Below are 8,448 nucleotides of genomic sequence, written 5' to 3' on the forward strand. Positions count from 1 at the left end.
GGAGCAGAGAGGTCAGGAAGAAGATTGCAGGTTAGCAAGGTGGTGCTGAGTTCGAGGGATTTGACTGAGACAAGGTGGGAGGAGGGGAAATGAGGAAACTGGAGAAATCTGAGTTCATCCCTTGTGGTTGGAGGGTTCCTAGGTGGAAGATGAGGCGCTCTTCCTCCAACCGTCGTGTTGCTATGGTCTGGCGATGGAGGAGTCCAAGGACCTGCATGTCCTTGGTGGAGTGGGAGGGGGAGTTGAATTGTTGAGCCACGGGGTGGTTGGGATGGTTGATCCGGGTGTCCCAGAGGTGTTCTCTGAAACGTTCCGCAAGTAGGCGGCCTGTCTCCCCAATATAGAGGAGGCCACATTGGGTGCAGCAGTTGCAGTAAATGATGTGTGTGGAGGTGCAGATGAATTTGTGGCGGATATGGAAGGATCCCTTGGGGCCTTGGAGGGAAGTAAGGGGGGAGGTGTGGGCGCAATTTTTCCATTTCTTGCAGTTGCAGGGGAAGATGCCAGGAGTGGAGGTTGGGTTGGTGGGGGTGTGTGGACCTGACGAGGGAATCCTGTGTAGCTGTGGAAGATGGACTGTTCCACATATCCTATGAAGACGCAGGCATAGCTGGGGCCCATGCGGGTGCCCATGGCATCTGCAGTCCTCACTTTCTCCTATCTCTGTAAGAGGCCCAGCCATCACCTCCCTAGCTTCCCACAGAGTTCTAGGATACACCTAATCAGGTCCTGGGGATTTATCCACTTTTATGTGTTTTAAGGCATCCAGCACTTTCTCCTCTGTAATATGGACACTTTTCAACATGTCACCATCTATCTCCCTACATTCTATATCTTCCTTGCCATTTTCCACAGTAAATACTGATGCAAAATACTCGTTTAGTATTTCTCCCATCTATGTTTACGATCTACCATTGTTTGTGAACTAACCACACAAACGCCGATCACCAACTCACCCTTTATTTTAATGTGGAGAATCCTTGACACTGATTCAGCTCCCTCAGAGCCAGCTCTCACAGTGAACAGAGCCTCTGATAATCTTGTTTATATCTGTCGGCGAGGACTCCCCGATTAACAGCACCAATCAAGGATCTCATGATCTGTAGGGTCTACCTGGCTGACCTCATTACAATGCGTTGCATGCACCGCCCTTTTACTTGTAGGTCCTCCTGGGGCATTTTAGCAAATTGGAGGGTTCCTCTGACTCTGCCTCAGATGCGCTTGCCTCTTGCACCCAGAGTGGCTTGGGAGAAATTTATTCTCTTCTTCAGGCGGTAAAGGCATTGAGGTGGTGACATCTGGCATATCCATCTCAGATTCTGAGGTCTCTTCCACCAGCCTTTTAGTGAGCCCGGCACATTTAGCTCTCTCACTCTTAACATGTCTGCAGCTTTCATATCGTTCACGTGCTTGTTCAGGACCACCATCCCTACATGAACTTTAGATGTCATTGCACCTGACCTCATGTTGACCATGGCATTCCCGTTGTTCCTCCATCAAACGTTGTCCTCTGAAGTAAACTGTCTTTCTTGCTCATTGGAGTCTTATGCCCGGCATTGACGTTCCAGACATCATTTCACAACCCCTTCGTCAAAGTCTACAAACATCAGATTTAAACTGGTTCAGAGTCTTCTCCCCATCAGCAACTCTGCCAGTGATACCCTTGTCATTGTATGAGGCGTGGTCATATAATCAAACAGCAACTGGGACAGTTTGGTATCTAGTGAAGCTGTAGGCTCTTGCTTTAAGCCTGACTTCATAGTTTGGACTGCTCTTTCTGCCAGACTATTGAATCATGGAGCTGTCCTTATATGTCAAATGCCATTCAACTGCAGGAAATACTCAAATTCCCTGCTGGTAAATGATATCCCTTTATCTGTGACCAACACTTCCAGGAGTCCATGTATTACAAAAGATCCATGCAGTGTTTCTATTGTCCGTCCTGTGTTTACAGACCAGGTCTGAGGAAGGCCCCCCGGACTCGAAACATTCACTCTGATTTCTCTTCCCAGATGCTGCCAGACCTGCGGAGCTTTTCCAGCAACTTCTGTTTTTGTTTCTGATTAAAGTCCAGTTGGGGTTCAGGTGTTAGGTGCTTTTGCATGGTTACACAATAAAGCTCATATAACAAATGGTGTCTCAGCATCTCATTAAGGGTTAAACCAAAGTCAAATGCCTCTGCCAGTTGGCTTCATATCGTCAAAAATCCAGTTACAGATTGTCCGGTTCCTCGAATTGCCGAGTACAAAGGGTAGTGTCTCAGAATTAGAGGAATTTAGGGTCATAATAGTCCTTAAAGAAATCTGTCAACTTTTGAAATATTGGAGCATCTGTTGCCTCAGGGGAAGTTGGGCTCCTAATAACTGAAAAGGATGCAGGTCCACAGGCTGTTAGGGGAATTGCACACTGCTTTTCATCTGCTCCAAAGTAATTTGCTTGGAAAAATTAATGCATTCTTTCCACATACTGGGCCTAGCCTTTGAAGACAGGATCAAATGAGTCAAGCTTCCCAAATAATGGCATGATGTGAGAAATGCTTACCCAAGCTCAAAGAGAACTGTTACGAGCAAATTTCTTCAGGAGCTTATTTTTCTCTCATCGCCACTGAAATAACTCCACAGAGTCTGGTATCCCATCACCAAGTCGCCCTTTATTTATACAGGGAGAGCCTTTGACACTTGGCAGCTCCCTCAGAGCCAGTTCTCAGCGTGAACAGGATGTCTGACACTCCTTTTTCATATCTCTGTCAGCCAGGATTCCCTGATTGGACCAGATTAACAGACCCAATCAGGGAACACATTCTCTGAGTCCACCCGACCGACCTCATTACAATCACCACAGGGTTGCATTTGCTTTTTTTGGCAACTTTTCCATTGTGATGTGAGCCATAGCTGTTCAATGCATCCGTGAGTCTGCATAGCATTGATCAATTTGTTACTTAGATTAATTAGATCAGGTTAAGGATCATCCAAAGAGATTCAATAAGTACATTAAGAGCAAAAGAATGACTAGGGACAGAACGGGGCCCCTTAAAGATCCGTGTGATCATCTATGTTTGGAATCACAGGAATCATGAGAGATACTAAATAAACATTTTGCATCAGTTTTTACTGTGGAGAAAAATGGAGGGTAGAGAACATGAAAATAAATAGTGATGTCTTGAAAACAGTCCACATTACAGAAGAGGAGGTGCTGGAGATCTTAAAAAACATAAAGGTGGATAAATCTCCAGAATCTGATCAAATGTATCCCAGGATATTATGGGAAGTTAGGAAACAAAATGTAAGACCCCTAGCAGAGATATTTGTGTCATCAACAGCTACAGGTGAGGTGGCAGAGGACTGGAGGGTGTCTAATGTTGTGCCTTTATTTAAGATAGACTGTAAGGAGAAGCCTGGGAACTGGAGACCGGTGACTCTGACATCAGTTGGAGGGGCTCTTAGAGATAACATTTACATGTATTTGGAGAGGCCTGATTAGGGATAGTCAGCATGGCTTTGTGAGTGAGAAATCGTGTCTCACAAACTTTAGATTTTGACTCACAAACTTTATTGAGTTTTTTGAGGATGTAACCAATAAGATTAATGAGGGCAGAGCAGTAGACATTGTCAACATGGACTTTGACCAGGGTCTGCATGGTACACTGATCAGTAAAGTCAGGTCACATGGAATTCAGGGAGAGCTTGCCAACTGGATACAAAATTAGCTTAACAGCAGGAGATAAAGAGTGGTAGTGGAGGTTTGTTTTTAATGATGGGAGTCAGTGTAACCCTCGCTTTCTGTCGCTCTCACTCTTTATGTGTTAACATTTAGCTCTCTCCCTCATGCAGTCTAATTCTCTTTTCTGAGCCTTGGTGTTGCAGTCCTTACATTTACTGCTTTTACATTTAAAGCACAGCCTTTGAGAATCATTGAAACATGGAGCACTGAAGGAGAAGAACATTCAGCCTATCGTGTTAGTGCTGGCCTAGGCCCCAAAATGCTGCTGTTTCTACCTCAAAGGTTCAGTTTTCATCCCCTCTCCTCCTCCCTCTCTCCTTTTTCCCCCTCTATCTTCTTCCTTCATGTCGTTGAGAGTGAAACTCGATGATTGGAATTGGACCGAGAATGATTGCTCTGTGTGACCTGTATGGCCATGGGGTTCAAATTAGTATTAATTCCCTTGAGACTTCAGGGTAGACGGAGACACGGAATTACAGAGGGCCAGCTATTCACAGAGGGATGGGGGCAGGTGAATGCAACTTTGGGCTATCTGTGTTCACTTCATTGATTCCTAAGAACACAACCTCAAGTCTGTAATACAGAAAGACCGCAAACATCTGTCTGTCTCTTATGGACCATTAGAATGATCTCAGCCTCTACTGAAGTAAAAGTCAAAATGTATAATATACTATTGAGACTTCCTGGTCGGACTCTTCTTGATTAAGAAGACACAGTTGCTTTTCCTGTTCATCATCAGACCATAAGACGTAAGACAGAACTAGGCCATTTAACCCCTGGAGTCTGTTCCAATGAGATCTGATAACCATCATCGCCATATTCCTGCTTTATACCATGACCCTTTATTCTCTTACTGATTAAAGTGTGTCTATCTCAGCTTTGAATATATTTAATGGTCCTGCCTCAAAAACCATCTGTGGTAAATAATTCCACAAAATCTCCACCCCTGAGATAAGAAATTCCACCTCATTCCCCCTTATTCAGAGATTATGTCCTCTGGCCCTCAAATCTCCTACAAGGGGAAACAACCTTGCTGCATCTACCTTGCTTAAACTCCCAAAGTATCATATGTTTCAAGTTTCCCTCTCATTCTTCGACACTCCAGTGAATATAAGTCCAACCCATCCAACGTCTCCTCATGAAGCAGTCCCTCCATACCCAGGAGTGAACATTCCCTGACCTCTAATCCCCAGGAGAAGAGATTCTTGTGTTTAAGGCTCTAATTTACAGCAAACTGCAGTGAAAAAACTCACGGAATTTTTTCTCTCTGTCCTTGAGATTGCTATCGCTTTTAGACTAAATTAATTTAGAACATCAGTTTGGCATAGACGGGTTGTTTCCGTGCTGTACAACGCTATGACTCCAAGTGTGTCCTTCTGTTGTTGATTGAGGAAAGTGCACAGAGCCTATTTGCCCTGACAGGACGCAAATTTAATTAACAAGTCTTTCTTGATGAAATCTGCCCTCGCAAATTTTGATGCAAGCAAGGAGTCATGGAGTCAGAGTTATACAATATAGAAACAGACTCTTCGGTCCGAATCCTCAGTGCCGACCAGACATCCTAGACTGATCTCATTCCAAATCACCCATTATCTTGGGTATTCCTGTGGAATGCATTCATGGAATGCAGAAAAGATCAGTTTTCAAGCGCCTTTCACCATAAGAACCTTTAACAGGAATTTGATAAATGGTTGAGGATAGACATTTATGATTGCCCTCCCTAATCGTATTAATGCATTGGAATTGTTTTTAATATATTTTAATTAAAGTCAGACTTACGTGATAGGGTAATTTCTTCCTTTTATTGTTATAGTTCATTTATATGTGATTTTTTTTTTAAATGAATGAGCAATGTAGCTGAAATGAATTCCTGTCTGGATAATAAAGTGAAATTGAATGGAATTGAAACAAAGGCAAATCTAACAAACAGTGCATGGCATTCCCTCATCAGTGATGGCAAATTATGTTCCATTATTATGTCAATTATGCCCCGCTATGGGAGGCAAAGACCTAGTGGCATTATCCCTGAACTTTTATTCCAGTGACTAAGGTAATGTTCTGGATATCTGGGTTCAAATGATGGCAGGATTTGAATCTAACAAAAGAAGAAAATCTGGAATTAGATTAGATTCCCTAACAGGCCCTTCGGCCCAACAAGTCCACACCGACCCTCCAAAAGGTAACCCACGCAGACCCATTTTCCTCTGACTAATGCATCTAACACTACTGGCAATTTAGCATGGCCAATTCACCTAACCTGCACATCTTTGGACTGTAGGAGGAATCCGGAGCACCCGGAGGAAACCCATGCAAACTCCTCAAAGACAGTCGCCCGAGGCTGGAATCGAACCTGGGACTCTGGTGCTGTGAGGCAGCAGTGCTAACCACATGAATTAAGATTCTAATGACGACTGTGAATCCATTATAGATTGTTAGGAAAACCGATCTGGTTCACTAATATCTGTTTGGGAAGGAAACTGCCATCCTAACCTGGTCTGGCCTATGTGGGACTCCAGCACTGTGGTTGACTCTCAACTTCCCTCTGGGCAATCCAGGATGGGCCTAGCCAGAGACATCCTCATCCCGTGAATGACTAACCCAAAATTTATTTGAAACCTAATTCCACACACATTAATGATGAAGATTGAGAAGAGTGGCTACAAATGGGGAAAATAAATGGTTTAATAGACTGTGTGTTGATTGAAATGCAATGTGCACAAATGTCTGTCCTTGCTTGCCACAGTCATACAACCTCCACCCGCATTGTAGGCAAATATCTGAAGCTTCACTTCAATGAAGACCTCATGTTGAACATACTGCTCTGCTGTACACATGAAACAGCCTTTTCTGTAGGATCTCCAATGCAGTGTTGCATAGAATTTTCACAGCAAAAAAAAAGTTGAGGTGCAAATTAATAATTTTGTTTTGTTTTCTGATGGAGTAGTCATGGCAAAGATATTTCCACATGTGAGGAGTTCAAAATTAAGGTCTGGGATTATAGACTAGTCATGAAAAAAACAGTAGAGAATTCAAGATAAATATTTTGACTTGGGGAGTAGCTAGAATGCGAATCTTGCTATAATAGGGAGTGCTTGAGGGGACTAGTATACACATGTTTAAGGAGATTCTGGATTTGTATACACAGGAGAAAGGAAGCAGAGGCCAAGGAGCACAGATTTAAGGTGTTTGGTAGAAGGATTAGCCAGGATATGAGGAAAAGCTTTTCTCACCTAGAGGGTGGATATCACTGCACAGGTGGCGTGCAATGGTTGAGGTGGAAACCCTCAATGTATTTAAAGGAACTTGCATCTGCACTTGTAATGTTGTAATCTTCAAGGCTATGAAACAAGTGAAAATATAATCATAAAGTCATACAGCACAGAAACAAAATCTTCGGTTCAACCCGTCCTCACCAACCAGACATTCCAATCTGACATAGTCCCATTTGCCAGCATTTGGCCCATATACCTCTAAACCATTCCAATCAATATACCCATCCAGCTGCCTTTTACATATTGCCATTGTACCAGCCTCTATCACTTCCTTGAGCGGTTCATTCCACACACGCACCACCCTCTGCATGAATTGGTTGATCTAGGGTGTAGGTTTGCTCGCTGAGCTGTAGCTTTGATATCCAGATCTTTCATTACCTGGAAACATCATCAGTGGCGACCTCCAAGTGAAGCAAAGCTGTTGTCTCCTGCTTTCTATTTATATCTTTCTCCTGGATGGGGTTCCTGGGGTTTGTGGTGATGTCATTTCCTGTTCGTTTTCTGAGGGGTTGATAGATGGCATCTAAATCTATGTGTTTGTTTATGGTGTTGTGGTTCACCAAGGAGGAAGAAACTGACAACAAACTCACATTCCTGGAAACCCTAACCACCTTACCATACATTAAAGAAGTTTCAGAAATGACAGCCAGACTACTAAGACCCCTCAGAATCCTAGTAGCACACAAACCCACCAACACTCTCAAGCAAAAACTAACAAACTTAAAAGACCCAGTACAACCCATGGACAAAACCAACGTCATCTATAAAATACCATGCAAGGACTGCCACAAAAAAAATGCGTAGGACAAACAGGAAGAAAGTTAGCCACCAGGATAGACGAACACCAGCTAACCACAAAAAGACACGACACTCTCTTCCTCGTAGCCCGACACACGGAAGAAAAAAAACCACCATTTCGACTGGGACAACACATCTATCCTGGGACAGGCTAAGCAAAGACATGCCAGAGAATTCCTAGAGGCCTAGCACTCCAACCACAAAGCCATAAACAAACACATAGATCTTGATGCCATCTATCAACCTCTCAGAAAACGAACAGGAAATGACATCACCACAAACTCCAGGAACCCCATCCAGGAGAAAGATATAAATAGAAAGCAGGAGACAACAGCTTCGCTTCACTTGGAGGTCGCCACCGATGATGTTATCAAGCTAGGTAATGAAATGTCTGGATATCAAACCTACAGCTCAGCGAGCAAACCTACACCCTAAACCTCAACCTGAGCTACAAACCTTCACAAACCTTGCAATTGGTTGATCTCCAGATCCTTTTTAAATCTTTCCCCTCTCACATTAAATCCATGCCCTTTAATTCTGGACTCCCCCATGCTCAGAAAAAGACCTCGACAATTCACTTTATCCATGGGCAGACAAAATTGGCATGGACTAAATGGCCTGTTCCTGTGTTGTAACTCTCATTTTGATCTATGGTTTG

Source organism: Chiloscyllium plagiosum, chromosome 36 (genome assembly GCF_004010195.1).
Source record: "Chiloscyllium plagiosum isolate BGI_BamShark_2017 chromosome 36, ASM401019v2, whole genome shotgun sequence".
NCBI classification, from domain to species: Eukaryota; Metazoa; Chordata; class Chondrichthyes; order Orectolobiformes; family Hemiscylliidae; genus Chiloscyllium; species Chiloscyllium plagiosum.